The 19,810-nt window shown below is 42.3% G+C and overlaps 1 protein-coding gene and 1 long non-coding RNA gene across 19 annotated transcripts in view; both read left to right on the forward strand.

Moving 5' to 3' along the window:
• The window catches only part of PINX1 (PIN2 (TERF1) interacting telomerase inhibitor 1), a 63,842-nt gene that overhangs the window by 37,574 nt on the left and 6,458 nt on the right, over nucleotides 1-19,810 (forward strand). The window lies entirely within an intron of this gene.
• Nucleotides 248-18,339, forward strand: LOC145508708 (uncharacterized). Its single transcript, XR_014055547.1, has 2 exons — nucleotides 248-1,133; nucleotides 15,673-18,339. It is a non-coding gene; the product is annotated as an uncharacterized LOC145508708 (long non-coding RNA).

The following is a 19,810-nucleotide window of genomic DNA, read 5'->3' on the forward strand; positions in this document are numbered from 1 at the left end:
TTCCCGTTCATGCACTGGAGAAGGAAATGGCAACCCACTCCAGTATTCTTGCCTGGAGAATCCTAGGGACGGCGGAGCCTGATGGGCTGCCGTCTATGGGGTCGCACAGAGTCGGACACGACTGAAGCAATTTAGCAGCAGCAGCAGCAGCAGCATCCTTGCTGTAGTTCAGCCTCCCGGTGCTGCAGATTGACCTAGGGGGGCAGTGCTGAGGGTCAGAGAAACCAAATCAGCTTCAGTTTACACCTTGGTGCTGTTTCTTGTGGTTGGTTCTTACTGTCAACATTGCTATAAGGGAGGGATCCCCCCCAAAGATGTTCCTCAAAACACGAGACCGTGTTAATAGATATTTGAGGGTGAAACTTGATGATTGTCATGTCACATGTTTGAATACATTTGGGAGACACCTGATGAAACATAATTATGTAACAAGTTTTTTGTTTTTACTGCATTCTAAATTCTTTATGTGGTAATGAACATGGTATATCGTCAAAGCTTCTGTTATTTATTTGACTGTGAACACCTCTTTTTGAAAAACCACCTGTTTATGCCTCTTGCAGAAAGTTGAGGAACACTGCTCTAGGTCACTAAAAGAAGAAATTACCCATAAAGAAATGTAGGCAAAGCAACAGATTTTTATAGTCTATCTGAAGTTAACAAGTTAGTTTTCTAGGACTTTCCTATGTCCTAAACATTGTATGCTTAGGGGAAAATTTAGTACCAGGATAAAACTAGACAAATAGGACAGCAGTGGACAAGGCATGCCTCACTCACTGGGTCTTCTGTATAACAAAGAATTACTGTCATTTCTTTTCCTGTTCTGTTCTCTGGAGTGTGATTTGATGGCTAAGTGACTATTAGGATGGAGGCTGTAATGTAAGTTTGAAAGGTTCTGATTCATCGGATTTCTTACAGATTGTCTTCACTCTGGTGGAAATTAACCAAATCAAATTTCCCAGTGGCTCTGTCTGGCGCGGGGGACAACACCTGTGCCCCTCACCTGCCTGGGGTTCTCTGACTTAAGATGGGAGCCCTCCTACACAGGAGGCTGCCCAGTACCTAGTTTTTGCATACAGTTCCGTAGAAGTCTTTCTTATCAGTGCAAACAAGCTGCTTCGTGCATTCAGTGGTTAGTGGATAAGACAATGGCACCCCACTCCAGTACTCTTGCCTGGAAAATCCCATGGATGGAGGAGCCTGGTAGGCTGCAGTCCATGGGGTCACTAAGAGTCGGACACGACTGAGCGACTTCACTTTCACTTTTCACTTTCATGCACTGGAGAAGGAAATGGCAACCCACTCCAGTGTTCTTGCCTGGAGAATCCCAGGGATGGTGGAGCCTGCTGGGCTGCCATCTATGGGGTCGCACAGAGTCGGACATGACTGAGGTGACTCAGCAGTAGCAGATACGCTTTGCAGCATTAGAAACCTTCCATCTCATTCTTTTCTGAGCCCACTATTTCTCCAGATCTCTGAGCTCTTTTACCACTTGGCATCCCAAGTCATCAGCTAGTTCTCTTTATGCAGTATCTTTACCTTTCTTCTGTGGAGATAATAGTTTTGCTTAAACCACAACTGGCAATTAAAGGAGTCTCTTTATTTTATTCACCCATACAAATTCTATGTTCAGTTGAAAGGAAGAGATGGCAGGCAGTGTGAAAAGGATTCAAGTAATACTTGTGGATAGGGACCTTTTGGTTGTTTTTTGTGACTGTCATAATATTTGAAACTCCCTATCATAGACTTGAATTTTAAAAACTGTGGGATCACCTTAATTTTAACTTTACCAGTTTAGGTATGCTTTGGGAGTCTTGATTTTTTTTTTTAAATAAGTAGTGACTATGAAGTGTGTCAGAAGTTACAAGGTAAAGACTTTCTTTTACTTAAGGTGACATTGATTGTTGAAAATTTTTGTTGGCACCTTTAGAAAGAACCCTTTTACCTCATTGATTATAGCAGCTAAGAAAGACAGCATATGGGAGCGAGCCAAGTTCTTTGTAACCACGTCAGAGGAATTCTGTGAGCTTACTTGGCTGAGGAGGAAGCTTGATAACCCTTAGCCCTGTGGGTCTGGTGATATTTTTTTCCTTTGATATTAGCACTTTACCCCCGTCCAAGTGGTTGTTGTTGTTGCTGTTGAGTGCATTAATCTTAGACTTTTTCACTTTTAAAATCAAGAAACTTGAATTTTCTGATTCTCTAAATGAATGCCCACTTTCTAAGTGGGCAGAACATTGACCCTCTTTAAATATTTGGAAATGTGTGATGTGGTTTTTCCACCTCCTTTATCACCGTTTCTCTTCTACAGTGATGTTAAAGCTCCCATTCTGACACACACAAGGAAGCTTGCCCTGAATAAATACAGTAAATAAATGGTCTTTCTCTTCCTGGGAAGAATTCAGAGCACTTTTTGTTTTTGATGTCATAACATAAAAAATGACATCTTAAAAATTCTGGTGCAGTTGGATTTTAGTTTTAAATTCTAAAAGTCTTAATTTGAAGGCATACATTATTTTCCCACTCATTTTAAAACTAGTAATGGGGACTTCCCTGATGGTCCAGTGGTTATGACTCTGTACTTCCACTGCAGGGGGCACAAGTTCAATCCATGGTCAGGAACTAAGATCCCACTTGTAGCACAGCTGACCAAAAGCAAAAATAATAATAGGCAAAAGGTTTGATGCTTTTTACTTCGCCATATTGCTTCAGCCTTAAGTAAACATATAACAAAGCTACTTCTTGTGAAAAACAAAAGTTCCTTTTCTTCTTGGTTAAAGGAGGTGTATGTGTGAATGTTTATCGAAGCTGTATATTTGTAGTTACAGATTTTAATTGGTGACAAATTACCAATCAGTGAGCGTTGGTAGCTTTGGTTCTTATGAGACCGTTCCTCTAAATGCACCCTTATGGTTCTTCCATTGCGTTCTTGTTTCTGAACAGAAAAGTCAATGAAGAGAGTTATTATATTAATTGACAAACAACTACTAGGCCACTAGCAAGTCCATTTTTTAACAGTTTACATTTGTTCAAATTCCAAAATCTTCGGATGCAGTTTTCTTGTACAAAAGCTATGCTGGACAGCGTAGCTTTCACACACCCTGTTTGAGTTATCTTGCTTCTTGTTTGAATATGTTAATGGATACTCATTGCAATAATATTTGTTTTAAGTTTATCTTAAGTCAGATCTCCACAGGTAATAAGGAACACACTGAAATGACTCACGTTACCATGATTTGTTATAACAACATTCATTAACTGTATTCATGTTGCTGCCTTTTGACAGAGGTCCCTGAGGCTAAATGACTTGTAAACTTACTCTACTTTTATTTTTGAAGATAGACTCCTTTTTGTTTGGTTATTAAAACTAATGACTTTTCACCATAAAAGTTAAAGCAAGTGCCTACGTTCCAGTGGATCTCTGAGTTCTTCTCTTAGCGTTAGCCCATTAGAAGCTCTTGAGTGGGGAAATAATCGTCTAGCACAAGACATTTGAACAGACCAGGCTCAGGAACATAAGTCTTGGCTCAGAAAACTCTTGTGTCATAAATAATCATTCGGCTTAACATTTTTTACAGACCAGCTAATAGAGGATTATATAGACACTTGCTCGTTAAAATAGTTTAGGGATGCAAGCAAGAGTGGATACTCATAGAGGTCAGGAACTATTCAAGCTTGTGCTTCTAGAAACTCCTCAAGGCAGATCTCCACCTCTAGCAAAGTCTTGGCACGCAGCAGGCACGCAGCAGATGGTGCGAGGGTTGGAGGGTTGGAGGTGTGTGTACACTAAGAGCCACAGCCAGGGGAGCCTGACTGGGGAAGAAGACAGTGTGGAACGGGGCTAGGAGTGCACCGGGAGGGTCGGCATCCACCTGGGCATGGGAGATGCCTACCTGGGGAAGAGCTGGGCAGTGACCTGGGATAGCCTGTAAGATGGGAGTCTCCAGTGAAAAGGGGTTTATTGTGTTCAGTTGTACATATGATATAACTATATGTAATATACGTTACGACATAAGTAATATCACGGTTGTAACTATATCATATATATAGACACGTGCATACAGCATAGAATGCCGTTTGGTGCTAATCCGAGTCATATACACTGTGGGCCGTATATCACACATGAGAGCGATCCTGTCCTGTCCCTTGTTCGTGCTCAGTTGCTTCAGTTGTGTCTGACTCTTTGTGACCTATGGACCGCAGCCCGCCAGGCTCACCTGTCCATCGGATTCTCCAGGCAAGAATACTGGAGTGGGTTGCCATGCCCTCCTCCAGGGGATCTTCCTGACACAGGAATCGAACCCACATCTCCTGCTTCTCCTGCATTTCAGGCAGGTTCTTTACCCATTGAGCCACCTGGGAAGCCCACCTGGAAGCACTTAATTAGTGCTTTTTCCCTCTTATGTTCACCTGTTGATAAACTGTTAGTCTGAAGGTCCTAAAAATATAACTAAACCTTACGCGAGTCCCTCATCTGCATATGACATGCCATTTGCAAATATCCCTCGTAAATCCATTCTAAGACTGTTTTACTGTGAATCTGCTTTACTTCCTTCATTAATCATGAGCAACTCCTGAGTCTGCCGTGTGCCAGGTGCTCTTCAGTGAAGGCATACTGGAAACAGGCATCCAGGGAACCCTGTGCAGACATGAGCTGGGAACTCAGCGCCAAGAACTCTGCATGCATTTGGAGCAACTGAGGTATCTGAAGCACAGACGGGGCATGATCTTTTCTGTAATTTAGAAAGATCCTTTGGCTGCAAGAGATATGGGAAGAAGAGTGAAGGCAGGAGGGGGCAAGACTAAACAGACACTTCAGTGCAGAGGCTGTTGTTCCAGAGGGGCCTGGAAAGCCTGGGGCAAACAAGAGAAAGGAACAGGTTTGAGTGATACCAGAGGGCAGGGTGGATGCCCCAGGACTTGGGGTCTGACCCGGCTAGGCAGCCGCATGAGTGGATGGTAGTGTGGTTCCCGGGGATGAGGAGTACCGAGCTTGGAGCAGATCTGGGCTACTGATCAGCGCAACAGTGAGGTACTAGCTCAGCACGTGTGCATGTCGTCCTGGGCCTTCCCGGCCGTCACACTTTTCTTGGTTCCCACTCACTATGCATTCACTTGCCTTTCATTTCCTTGCTGTTACTATTGTTTTTTCTCACCTTTCATCTGATGCCATGAGGTCCTTTTTCTGTGGACCCATCCACGTCTGCCAAAGCGTCTCTTCCCTTGAGCCACGTCGTCTGCTAATCCTCCTTCCTTGTCACTGGGCTCCTTTCTCCTGTCACTTCATGTGATTGAAGGCGTTCTCCCTTGGGTCTCATCAGAGTCCCTGTAGACACAAGCTGGTGGGTTTGAGGGGGAGGGGCCTTGAGAGAGACATAGGGACTTCCCCTGGAGGTGCAGGGATGCAGGAAGGAGCTGGGCGAGTGGCAGAGGGAACTCAGAAGATGTCTCCTGGGGTTATCACTTCGGAGTCAAGGTTACACCTGCCGCTTGGGATGACAGCAGTCTGCCCTAAGTGTGATTATCCTAGAGGAAAGAGCACTCTGCCCTAAGCTTGTGGTGATGGGTTTTTTTTTTTCTCTTTGTGTGTGTGTAAATTTCAAATGATCTCTTTATTATAAAGGCAGTAAATATTAACTGTAGAAAAACTACTGCCTATAGGTATGGATTTAGAAGCAGAAAAAAGCCACGATCCAGGGACTTCCCTGGTGGTCTGGTAGTTAAGACTCTGCACCCTCACTGCAGAGGGCGTTGGTTCGATCCCTGGTCAGGGAACTCTAAGATCCCCTATGCTCCATGGCCAAAAAAAAATAAAAGACTTTCTCATTAAATTGAGAGTAAGGAAAAAAGGAAGAAAGCCATGATCCAAACACCCAGAGATAACCCTAATTAAACCTCGATGTGCAGAGGAGTGTAGGCATGCTGGAGATGGTGTCTACCACCTCCTGGCGTCTCAAAAGCAGGATCATAATGTACATACCCTGGTGCAGCTTTTTAAAAATGTGCACATGTCTCCTTAGGAGCTTGCGATTTTAGCCACTGAGCCTGAGAAGCGTGGTGCTTATGGGCTCCATACTTGCTGGCCGTTTCCTGAAGGCACCCCACTGGACTACTGTTCTTTCTACAGTGCAAGTGGCCTGCCTCCTCATCGTTAGCCCCCTGTTCTTCTCTTTCCCTAGGATCCCCTCGGTGCTGCTTGTTAGCTATGGAGAAGAGAGGCTTTTTCACTCCCGCATCATGTTCCCCCCCCTGCAAATGATCCCCCTACCCCCTGTCATGTTTTGATGGCCTGAAAGTTGCGTGGTAATCCAAGGAACGAAGGAGCTGGCTGGAAAGGGTGAGGCAGGCAGGAAGCTATCTCGGGCTGGGCCCCCTTCACGAGCTCATGGGCAGTTTCCATTCCCCGCCTCCACCTTCATCCTGTGCTCTTCTCTCCCCCTCATCCTGCTTTTCCCAGTCTCCTCAGTTCCCTGGAATTACATAATATTCCTGTTAGAATCAGTTCCTGTTTTGCTAGTGAAGAGGAATTGTGACTCTTTCAGGGAAAAACCCTGTTCTAACATTAGTAGTGACTGTCGGTGGCCAATCCATGATCTCACATGGGAAACACAGCGCCGTGCTGGCCTCTGTGTTCCCGTCTGAGTCAGCACGCATGTGGGATTATGGCTCGGCCACGGTCGGGTTCCCCTCTGCCTTATCCCTTCTTGGAGCCCGAGGTGATTTCTCTTAGGATAATGGAACTGCCAGCTTCAGCTAGGCCACTTAGTTAGTGATCGCTTTCACTCACCAGTAGATGCCTTGGGTTACTCACTCTACTCCAGGGACAATTCTCCTTATATACCGGCATTCACTTTTTAAAACATTTTATTATGGAAAACTTAACATGTAAAAATGCAGAATAATCAGAGTCCCTACCTATCCATTCCCAGCTCAGTTCTCAGTGATCAGTTCAATGGCCAATATTGTGTCAGCTGTACTCCACCCACTTTTCTCTCCAGTTATTGAAGCAATTCCTAGACATCATATCACTTTATCTTATTATCAGATTTTAGCATTTCATTATACTTCTCTAACAGATAAGGACTCTCAAACACACCACCCCAGCACCTAAATATTGAACCACAATTTCTGAATGGCATTAGATCCAGTCAGTATTCAAAAATATTCCCAGTTGCCTTGGAAATTTTTAGTTAGTGTGTGTGTTTGAATCAGGATCCTAACAAGGTTTGTATATTGCAGTTAAATGATAATGCCTTTTAGACTCTTCTAATCTACAGGTTTCAGTTCCTCCTTTCTTTTTTCCTTGTACTTTATTATTGAAGAAACCTTGAGTTCCTTGTCTTACAAGCTTTTCCCGTGTGCTGGATCTTGTTGACTTCATCTTCTACATCCTTTAATACGTTGACTACATTCACTTTTTAAGTCCTACAGTGAATCCTTTTACAGCATAAATCACCATGCCTGCTGGCACCCCTCTTGTATCACAACGGAGCCCCTTGCCTGGCTCTTTACCAGGTGAATGGTTCCTGCCTTCATGTGACTCAGTGTATTCTGAAAGACAGTAGTTAATATTGTAAGCTCTTCCCAAGTACCAGTGTCCAGAAATAAATATTATAAAGCATAATGTCGAATACAGGCTTCTCTGTTAAAGCACAATGTATGTGTTCTTGAAAAATGTTATATTTTACAGAATTCCATGTTAAAAATAATAGAGTTTGTGGGGAACCTCAGGTAAGAGGTAAACTGCTAAAATCTATGCAGTTTTGTAACCAAGACCCCACACGTTGGCCTCCCCACACCCCCTTTCCCCCCACCCCTCTCTCTCACACACACACACTGTTGCCTCATAAGATAATTCACTCAGACCAAGGAGACTGCTAAGGGGGATCTTTAAAACTCAAAAACAGTAGCATGAACATATTGGCTTGTAGGTGCTAAGTTACTAAGGACGGAAGTGGAGCTCTGAACTATGGGGACACCATTAAGCCTGGTTCCCCGGGAAGCAGACTCTCAAATGGACATTAATTAGCGTGAAGGAAATATATTGCGAGGTGCTGTGTGGAGACTTAGCTTTGAGGGGTGCTCAAGGTGAGGAAACAGGATCGGGCAGGGAGAGCAGCTGGGCCTCCATGATGTAGTCAAGTCCTCAGCTGGCTCCTCAGGACCCCCTCAGAATCCCTCCAGATCTTTGCAGGAGCTGGGCCTTCATGGCCCTGCAGTGAGCAGTCACTGGGGCCAGGCCCCTGTCCCCCAGGAATGGGAGTGTGACCTCAGGCCAGGTGGCTGCTCCCAGGAGGACTGACCCAGGAACAAACCCTTCAGTCCAAAAAGGGCAGGTCTGGGGATGCAGCACGGTAGTTGCTGCCAGAGCTCATTTTAATTTTCTGAAAATAGAGCCAAAAGGGTTCTGCCTGAGCAAAAGCCAAACTGAGAGGTTTGGGGGGTGTTTTCCTTTCCTTCAGGAAGCATGTTTCTGCACACACTGTCCTGGCTCCCCTAGCCTAGGAAAAATCACACAGCTTCCATGTTTTACCATGACTCTTCCCCTGCTTACCTGTGACAGACAAACTGCTTGTTGTTACAGATACAGCTGTTGTCACACTACAAGCTAGGCAAGAGAAGAGAAAAGGAATAATATCGAGGCCTCTTCACTTTTTCATTGACTTGAGAAAGTGTCGCCATCCACAGACTTGGTCTTGGAGATATTATCAGGCTTAATGGCCCTGAAAAACTCACCTAAAATGTAAGGCTCTTGCCAGGGTGGCATGTGATCAGTTGTACCTGACTTAGGCATCCTCTCCCGCCAGATGTCACATCATAGGCTTACGTGGTTAGTTACTACAGAACAGTAGAGGAACTGAGAAAGGAGTCATTCTCTGGTCATCAAAACTCAGCTGGCTAATTCCTCTCAATTACTCTTCACGTATGTTGACAAAGAAACAAGTGATGAAGGCTAATTCTATAGCATTGCAAGGTGTTTTGGATTAATGAAAATGTGAAAAAAATGACCAGGGTCATGAACTCCAAATAGCTTTTCAACAAGTGCTTAGACATATTTTATGTGTCTGACTTCAATAACCTCGATTTGGTGAGGTTTCTGTTTCTATAAACAGGGAAGCTACTTTACCTAAGAACAGTCTGAACGTTGCATGTCCCGTGGAATCTATGCATCTTCAGTGGTAAAATGGACAGTCTCGTCTTTCTGCACACTATGTCCTAGTTCTGCCAGGTTAGCCACACCAAAGCCCTTCATCTCCTAGCCATAGCACCAGCCCAGGATCTTTTAGGTAACCAGTCCTTCCATGTTTAATTTGATTTCCCTGGCAACAAATCGCTCCTTGTTTCGCTAAGGAGGAAAGAACTATTCACAGTACATTGCCGTGTTCCTTTTAGGATGCATGGCTCCATCCTCACGTGGAGAATGTATACCCACATATTGATACATAGTGAGATGTAGAGAGTCATATACCACAACATGCATTCATAAACTGGTTACTTAAAAATTGCTCTTTCAACACTGGCTTGTTCAGTGTTGTTTAAATAAGTATTTCTCTTAGGCACTCTTTGTAATTTGGACTATTTTGTCATTAAGTCATTTGGAGAATTGATCACTGAAACACTATTAGATGAAGCTTTTGTCTTCTGTAGACTTTGGTTGGAAAGTATTAAGGAGGATTCTGATTTGTTAATTTGCCAGGCCATAGAGATAATGTGAGAAGCTTAAACTCAGCCCTAAATTAGTAGGATTTCACCAAGAGCTCTTAGTATAGTTTAATAGAATTCTCAATACTTATCAGTCATTACATCGTAATCCTAAGTAATTCCACTGGATCTACTTTTTAACAGCCAAAAAAATTCTGTTTAAAACAGAAAATCTTTAACCTAAAGCTTTGCAGGAATTTTCCAGATAATTGTTTTCTTCCATAAGATTTAAATGGTAAGTTCTCTGTGTTTATTGGGAGTCAGAGTTTTGGTAGGTCTTTCTTTCTTTTTTGGTATTATAGTGGTATTCTATTATTTTAATTGGAGTGTAATTGCTTTACAATTTTGTGATAGTTTCTGCTGAACAACAAAGTGAATTAGCTATACATACACATATATCTCCTCCCTCTTGGACCTCCCACTCCTCCGCTGCATCCCACCCCCTAGGTCATCACAGAGCACTGAGCTGAGCTCCCTGTGCATTACATGGGTTCCCACTAGCTGTCTGATTTACACATGGTAGTGTCTATATGTCAGTCCTAATCTCCCATTTCATCCCACCATAAAATGGTAGATCTTTCTGTTGGTCAGGGTTCTGTTACTTCTTAACAGAAACCCAGTGAGGTGCTAGGAAATTCACTCAGCCTTTTTTTTTTCTTTAAACAGCACTCAGTCTCTGCAAATAGCACAAGGCCAAAGTGGCTGGGTTTTGTTTGTCCTCTCTTGCCTTTCTGATGTTTTCTGCATTAGCAAGAGTCATTTTAAGCAATGTAGTAGCTATAGTGACAACCAGCCTGCTCACTTGCATCTCCTGACATTTGTGCAGGGCTCCTTTTGTAATTCTCATTCCAACTCTTAAAATCATATGGAGGGTCTCAGTTTTACTTGACCAGTTTTGAAACATTTTGTGGGCCTGAACTTTAAATAGCCTTAAATGCATTTAAGTGCTTAAATGCATTTTATGTCTGGATTTCTGTAACCTAGATTAGATGGGGTTTCAAACAGAGAAGCTGACCTGAGGAAGCTGCTTTCCCTAAGTACAATCTGAACATTCTTGTCAGTGCTTTTTCTAAAAGGAAGCCTGTAGACTTCCATGGTGGCTCAGTGGTAAAAATCAACCTGTCAAAGCAGGAGATACAGGTTCACTCCCTGGTCCAGGAAGATGTCACATGCCTTGGAGCAACTAAGACCGTGTGCCACAACTACTGAGCCTGTGCTCTAGAGCCCAGGAGCTGCAACTATGAGCCCCCGTGCCACAGCTACTGAAGCTTGTGTGTCTAGGGCCCTTGCTCCACAGCAACAGAAGCCACTGCAATGAGAATCCTGCACACCACACCTAGAGAGTAGCCCCTACTACTCACAACTAGAGAAAGCCCATGCTCAGCAATGAAGACCGAGCACAGCCAAAAATCTATAAATAAAATTATTAAATAAAAATAAAAGGAAGCCTATAATAGAGTATCAGTTTTAGATAGTCATCTAATTCTTATTCCAAAATTATTAAAGTTTCAGATTGGACATTGTTTACCTGCTTACTTTGTGATCCTAAGAAATTCTTTTTAAAAAATGTGTAATGTAATTTTTAAACAGTGACGTTATTCATTTAGTTAAATCAGTCATCTAATTTTAGATTATCACCCCCCATCCATGCTCATCCCATCCCTTCCTCCTTGTTACCATGATACATACATTTTTATGGAGGCAAAAGCTTGGCATTTATACTATTCTATTTTTTAATGGGCCCAAGTTACTTGGGATTGGATTAATCATGATGTATGACACATTATCATTGGTTACCATGTAGCTTAGACTCCTTTTTAGAGATCCCAAGAAAAATCTGGGACTATTAGGCTGATATCTTGGAGGCACCTTCTTAAAATTATTGGATAGAAGCAGCTGTCTTTGAGTTGAAGTTACAAGTGAACTTCAGAGTCTGCTTTCTAGTCATTTAGTCTCAGCCTGGATCTTATAGTTTAGCCAATACTGTGTAACAGGCTAGGTATAAAGAGGCTCCAGGTATGGTCACAACTCCCTGCAGTGTAATCTCTCATTATTTCATCATTCTTATTCTGAGTAATGTTATTTTAATTGCTTTCTTCCTTTCTAGTTCCCTTGATCCAGACCCTTCCAATTCCTTTTTCTTCTTAACTCAGATGTTTCTGCTTGCCATCCAAGAGCATTGTTGAATGACAGATGATTAAACAAATAAGACACAACCCTTTTCGAATGATAACGTATACCATAAGTTTATATTCACATTGCTCATTCAAATTCAGGACCACAAGACTTAATGTCATTAATCTTTTATTTCTATTTAGCCACAGTAAGAAATCTAGGAATTTCTTGGTTCTAGAAATAAAAAGCATTTAAATGCCACATTATTCATTTGCTTATTTCCCATTGAATATATAGTAGTCACAGAACAACATCAATAACTTGATTATCAAAAAAATAAGAAAAAGTAGGTTGAGGTGTTTTTAAATACATTTTTTTTGGCCATTTCTTTTTGTCTCTTATGGTACATCTATTAGGTTATGTACAATCAAATTACAGTGTTTCAAAGTCATTTGGAATTTTGTTCTGTAAAAGGATTCAATTGACTGGTTGCAAAATCAAGTTCATTTCATTTTATTTTTTTAGAATCTTATTTATTTATTTGTGGCTGTCTTGGTCTTCTTTGCAGACTTTGTCTAGTTGTGGAGAATGGAGGCTACTCTCTAGTTGGGGTGCATAGCCATTGCAGTGGCTTTGCTTACTGTGGCTCCTGGACTCAAGTTCAGGCTCAGCAGTTGTGGTGCATGGGCTTAATTCCTCCACGGCATTTGGGATCCTCTCGGACCAGGGATAGAACCTGTGTCTTATGTGTTGGCAGGCAGATTCTTTACCGCTGAGCCACCAGGGAAGCCTTCATTTTATTTTTAGAAATTGCATTCTTAAATTTTAATTTTGTTATATGTCCACTGATTCCTGATTATATTCTCCATTTTTATTCTCTTATGTTGTAAATTATTCACTTCTGTAATTTAAATTCTGCACAGACTTTTTGCATGGAGCCTGCTTCCAAGATCTTTCTTCTTTACCTGGTTATCCCATTGGTCGGGCTATGCAGCTCTTACTGCTCACACATAATCCCCAAAAGAAAACACTGGTTGTCTAAATGAAGACGCGTCTACTGTACAGTAGAAACTTATACAACATTGTAAAGCAACTGTACTCCAAGAAAACTTAACTTAAAAGTCAAATAAGTGGAGGCACATGTGCCTATAGAAACCATTCTGTCTGCAGCCTCTAGTTTACAGGCTTCCCGCCGCATGTCCCTCATCCCTCCCCCGCCACCGCCAGGCAGAACATCGACAGGCAGACGGGCAGATCAGACTTGTGCTACGTGCCCGGAAGCCAGTAGCACAAAGCAGTTAGGGGCAGGGCTCAGAGCAAGGAAGGTGGTAGTGCATTCCAACCAGAGAGGAAGTTCTTATAAAAACGTCTACCCCTGTTGCTGCAGTTTTAGCAAAGTGAGATGTAAAATATGGGTGTTTTTAACTTTTTTTTAAAGACAGTTTTATTTGGACTGAACCATTTTGAGATATATTAAAAACCTGCACCCCTTCCTACCTCCCTCCCTCCAATCCCCAAGCTGCCCACCACCCAGCCCCTGCTTAGACTAGTTTATTGCCAGTCATGATTCTCTCTGCTCTGGAAAGTAGCAGGAAGAGCTGATAAGGTGCTGAGGACAGAAATCTCTGGTCTTATCTCTCTCCAGCACACGGTGCCGAGAGTGCGTCCTTTTCCTGTCCTCGGACAGGAGACATAAACCGACCATCTCCTGGCAGCAAGGACTTCAAACAGGTCTCGGGGGCCTGCCTCTACTTTCTGTAAGGCCAGAAAGGAGAAAGTGGGTCATCACTTTTTTGAAGGTTGTTTTAGTACCACTAAAAATGTCTGTCATCTTCCAGATCAACAAACATCACTTCATAATCAGACACAAATGAAAAAAACAGAAGGAAAGAAAAAGCAGCGAGGGCTGAGGGAAAGGGCTACTGAAATAGCCAGAGCTGCAAGTCCCTGGGCTGTTTTGTTTGGTTAGATTTTTGCCAGGACATAGGTTTGGCCTGAAAGGATTAGATTCGGCTTTTTGTTTGTTGACAGATCAAGCAAAAAGGTTTAAGAGCTTTTGCGACAAGAAATCGACACATAGGTGGCCCAGTGTTGGAGGAGATGAGTGAAATATTGATACATTTTTCCTTTGCTCCCTCTGGCTGGAAAGCAGAAATAACATTCTCTCCCAGATCTCCATCCTGTGCTGTAATGAAAATAGGATGAAGAGGAACCTTCCTTCGGGTTAGAGCACAGCTAGTGGCTAGTGAGGTGGCGCTTTGCTTTTCTTGCTGTAGCCTGAAGTGATTGGTGGGGACACTGGTGACGCAGGTCTATGCGTTAACCATTTCTCCTCTGGGTCCTCTTTGGAGCCACACTAGGTAGGGGCCAGTCAACCTTGACTTCATCCTCAGTCATCTAGACCCTCAAAGTCTAGTTTGCAGCTTAAGACTTTACACTGTTGAGAAGAGATCTGGTTTGGTCCTTTGTTACCACTTATGGAAGACATTGGTCACTGGCCAGTGCTCACAAACAGCCGATTGTTGGAATTCCAAAAGTTAAGAACACCTTAAGAATTGTACTTATTAGGTAATGGTAAATGTCCAATTGTATTCTTGAAAGCTTGTTAGTCTCCTGTAACTGAGTGCTGTGAAATTATCTAGGCTACAATGAACATTAAAATTGTAATGGACCTTAGCAATAGCTGGTGCTTTTCAAACTATATTCCAGAGAGCACTGAGTTTGTCAGGGGCCTGGCAAGGGAAGAAGAGGTATATGAGCTCTGGTTTCCCCTAGTGCCACCTCAACCACAGTTCCTCTCATGTGCTACACACTAACCTTCTGTTCAAGATTTTGTTTGGAAAAAGGCACACACTGCTAAAACCGTGTTTGAAAAAAGTCACTGAGTAGCCCTCCTTCCTTGTTTTGCAAACGATTTGCTTTGAGGTCCAAAAGGACAGATTTCTTGACACCTAGGTCATTGCCGTTTCTACTGTACCAAACTCAGCACCTTTCTTTCTTTCCTTTGAATATTTTATACCAGTGCCACTCAAAGTATGGCCACCCTGTGACAGGGCAAGAAATTGAGAGTCAGCATTTAGAAACTTTTGTAATAGTGTGATATTAATTTTTAGAAATTGGAACTTGTGTTTTATATGTCTTTTTGAAATTTTGTTTTCCTAGTAATTTTTAATTTTTTTTTAAACAAATCTTGGCCCGCAATGGATTGGAGATTTTAAAAAGAAAAAAAGTAAAATAAAAAAATGGTCCTTCTTCTTTGATAGTTTGGGAAACGCTGTGCTGTAGGCATTGAGCTGAGCCAGTCAGGGGGCTACAAACAAGCGGCAGCTCTTGCTTTAGGAACTTTTTGGATTCTGAGCAGATAGGGAAGCAGTATATTACTTGTTCTTTCTCCCTAATAATTTTTTGCTTATAAAATAAAATTATAGCTTACGTGAAACTAAGAGATTATATATTTACATTATATGTATGATAATGTATAAGAGAAGGATTATATATTTAATAGGAATAATAATTTTTTTTTTTTATGAACTCTCTGGAATTGTAATCTCAGTTTAATTGGTTAGAGGTTTTGTTGAATGGAGTTGTGTTGTAGTTAGTTTTCTTGTTTGCTGCTGCTAAGTCGCTTCAGTCGTGTCCGACTCTGTGCGATCCCATAGACGGCAGCCCACCAGGCTCCACCATCCCTAGGATTCTCCAGGCAAGAATACTGGAGTGGGTTGCCATTTCCTTCTCCAGTGCATGAAAGGGAAAAGTGAAAGTGAAGTCGCTCAGTCGTGTCCGACTCTCAGCGACCCCATGGACTGTAGCCCACCAGGCTCCTCCGTCCATGGGATTTTCCAGGCACGAGTACTGGAGTGGGGTGCCATTGCCTTCTTGTTTAGTTTCTGTCTATTCTAAAAAATAAATTCTCCTGATGTATTATTTAAAAAAAAAATTTACTCTGGTAAGAATACTTACATGAGATCTCAGGCCATTCCCCCTCACCTTTTTTTTAAACTGTGTGTCTCCCCCAGGTGGGAGCTCCTTTCTGGGCCCTGGGCCTGGTCAAGTAAACAGTAGCCACTCTAGCTGCTCCATGAAGGGCTGGATGGCCACATTTTTGGTCCTCAGTCTCTCTCTCTTTTTTTTTCTGTATAATTTACTTTTATTGCATGACTCGGTGACTTCAAAATTTTATCTAATTTACTCTTACCAACTTGTGCATGCGTGCTCAGTCGTGTCTGACTCTTAGCAACCCTGTGGCTCCACTGTCCATGGGATTTCCGAGGCAAGAATACTGGAGTGGGTTGCCATTTCCTCCTCCAAGGAATATTTCCTGACCCAAGGATCAAACCCACGTCTCCTTTGTCTCTTGCATTGGCAGGAAGATTCTTTACCACTGAGGCACCTAAAATATCCTTTAAACACAGAATTATTTTTCCCTTCCAAATTTACTCCTTGAAGTATTTTAGAAATATTTTTATTTGCTATTTTAATTTCTGGTCGATTAAAAAGAGATCTATAGTAGAGATTGTCATACCGAGTGAAGTAAATCAGAGAAAGACAAGTATGACATCACTTACATGTGGAATCTAAAGAAGTGGTACACATGAACTTATTTACAAAACAGAAGTTGAATCACAGATGTAGAAAACAAATTTGTGGTTACAGGGTGGAGGGGATAAATTGGGAGATTGGGAATGACATATACATACTACTATATTTAAAATAGGTAATAATAACCTACTGTATAGCACAGGAAACTTTATTCAGTGCTCTGTAATAACCTATATGGGAAGAAAATCTAAAAAACAGTGGATACATACGCACATATAAAACTGACTTCACTGTACATCAGAAACTACCATAACATTGTAAATCAACTCTACTCCAATAAAAAAATTAAAAAAGAGGTCTATATAATAACTAATCTTATATAGTACACAAGAACAGAGGGAGAGGACTTAATAATAACTTCGTTCACCTAAGTTAATCTTTCTCTTCTTAATAATCGTGACTCTTACAAATAACTGTTCATATTCTATTCCTTGTTTCAAAATACTAGATTCTCTAACATCTTCAAAAGATGCTATGCTTTCTATAATAAGAGGCCTAAATTTGAGTTATTATGATTCTTAAGCAATTTTCAAGTCAATGGAGTAAAGAAGGAAGAGACAGACCCTTTGTTAGCCACTGTGTCTGCTTTTGGAGATCCCAGCACTAGCCTTCAACCACTTATCAAAGCTATTTGTCCTGCCTCCAGAGAGCAGGGAACAGGACCAGTTGACCTAGAATTATAAAATACAGTCAACTTGGATTATTTTTAGGCTTCATTCAAAGCAGTTGGTACCTATGTCACATTGATCATTTCTAGCTTTGGAGAAGCCTCGTTTATCTTGTAACGGCCAGTGTGTTGTGAGCTGTTGCCACACAGATCGCTGCAACTTTCCAAGCCTTGAGACCTTTCAGGGAGGCTGGAAACCTGCTCCTTTCTTCTTTCCCCAGAAGCTGCATGACTCTTATCAGGAGCTCTGATGTCAGTTACTTGAGAGGAGTTGTTGTCATAGGGAACCATCCTTTATGTTTATGTTGGCTTTTCTTAATGAGTGGTCATTTGAGCAGCTGATGAGGCAAGTGGAAAAACAAAATGAACAGCTTTGTTAGCGTTGACCTTCCTATGAGGAATTTGGCATTATTTGTATTTCTCTGCTGTTGTCCGGGGAAAAGCAAGATATTTTGTCCCTTCCAGTTCCCATTATCTTCTCTGAGATGTCCAGTTCATTTCTCTGAATCTGTAGGTTCCAGGCAGTGTTCCAGTGTTTTAACATTAGAGAGATGTCTGCCTGCTTACAGGGGGTTGTGAGTTCTCTTCAACATCAGATCACTTCATAACCAAACTTCTTCCTTGTCTGCCAGAAACCAAATGGCAAATAGCAGCCCTCTCTAGCACTCACGAGTATAATTCAGTAAAGCAGCAAGAGACTGAGATTAGAACTTCCTCAAAACCCAAAGCCCTCTAACTCGGGGGCCGGTGTGTGTGTGTGTGTATGTATGTACTTCACATGCATCTAACATTTCCAAATAGCAGATTATATTTCACAATCAGTTTATTCATTCATTTAGCAGGTATTTACTTAGCTTAGTTACTTAGTTTACTTATATACTGGAGAAAAAAACACATTTCCACAATTTTTTTTTCTGATGAAATTCAAAACTTAAGTTTGAAATTCACATAATTTTCACATGTCATGAAATAGTCTTCCTTTGATTTTCTTTTTCCCCCAAACTATTTATAATGGAAAAACCATTCTGAGGTGTGCAAAGATCTACAGCTGTCAGATTTGGCCCTTGGGCTATTCTCTGCTTGCCCTGTTCTAGACAGAGCCCTCCTGGAGACTTCCCTGGTGGTCCAGTGCTTAAGACTCTGCACTTCCAACGTGGGGCTGAGGGGCACTGGTTTGATCTCTGGTTGGGGAACTGAGGTCCCGCAGGTTACATGTTGTGTGCTGCGGGCTGCGGCAAAAAAAAAAAAAAAATGAAAAAGAGAGAACTCGGGCCCTCCTGGAACCCCTGCACAGGCCCTGGGTTCCTAGAACTTGTTTACATGAGCAGATACACATTACATACACACATAAAGTTAAGAGGTGCTGCATAATTCTAGTCCTGTTGTACTTTTTTATTTTTTACCCCTCTTCAAATCAAACCCTCCCTCTGGTCAGTAGAGTCTTGTATTTGTTTTTAACTCTTAGGATATTTGCCCACCTGAAAGTGATTGTGTCTTCCAGGCAGATTCCACAAGGCTGGTTATTTCCTGAGACTTTGTATGTTTAGCCTAACTCCAGATGTGAGTAAATGATAATCTTGAAAAAACACAAAAACAAAACACGCAAGATTTCACACTTGAGTAAACTTCTTGTGAGTGCAGAAATAGCTCTTTGTCAGTGAAACACTGTTTTCAATCACGTGGATACCAAAAAGATGCCATAGAAGGCAAGAGAAGAGGTGTCGACAGAGTCGCACCATCCGTGTTTTCTAACCAGCGTGTCGATCACTTCTGAGCTTAACCTTTGGAGACAAACCATTTTGATGACTGCCTGCAGTCAGCAGCTTCGCTAGTTGTGTGATCAGCTCAAGACAACCTGCAGGCTGCACCTTAACACCCTGCTGTCAAGGTGGGGCTTCTAGTGGAGCTTGACCCAACTGTTTGTCTTCTCAGAATGTCTCCTACCTTTGTCTCTGATGTACCCTAGAACTCTCTTGCTTTCCAGCCTCTTCTTTTGATGGCAAGAACAGTTAACCCATGCAGGTTATTTTATTGCTTGTGTTCAGCTCACCATACATCATCCCTGTGACAATTCCCCTACAACATACCACCTCATTTTGCTGATTTATTAATACCTAATCTTCTGCAAGGTGGTGTGATAACAAGTGAGTGTAATAAGAGACCAGAGGAGACATGAATGGATCATTTGGCAGAGCTGTGCATCGCTCAGGGCCACAGAGAGTAATCGGCTGATCGCATTAAAAAGGCACTGGGATGTACCTGCAGTAGTACCCCAAGAGGCAAAGTGGCATCTGATTAGAGGAGCATGGTTTCATCCTGTAGGAAGAACAGCCACCTCAAAATGCCAGCTCTCTCTTTCCTTCCCACTCTTCCACGCATTAGCCCTAGTCATAATGATCTTCTAGTTATTAGCCCTGCCTGACTTGCAGGGGGATCTGAGCCAGCAAATACAGAGCTTCTGGTGCAGTGGGGGTGGTGGGAGCGCTGCCCAGCCTGGATCTGCCGGGGTTGGTGTCTGTTGTGCTTTCCTGGAACCCTCACCATGTGTTTGCTCTTCATGAGAGGCTGTGCTACAAATGAAAGAGGAATGGTTCCTGCCTTCAGGGAACTTACAGTTTCCATGGGAAGATGCTTAGAAAGCAGACTATACAAAAAACCAGAAGGTAAAAGTAACAAATTGCTAGTCACAGGTAGTAAACAAGAGAGGTTGTCCACAAGGGACCAGCTTCT

This window comes from Giraffa tippelskirchi, chromosome 1 (assembly GCF_054371585.1).
Source record: "Giraffa tippelskirchi isolate mGirTip1 chromosome 1, T2T-mGirTip1v1.2.pri, whole genome shotgun sequence".
NCBI lineage: Eukaryota > Metazoa > Chordata > Mammalia > Artiodactyla > Giraffidae > Giraffa > Giraffa tippelskirchi.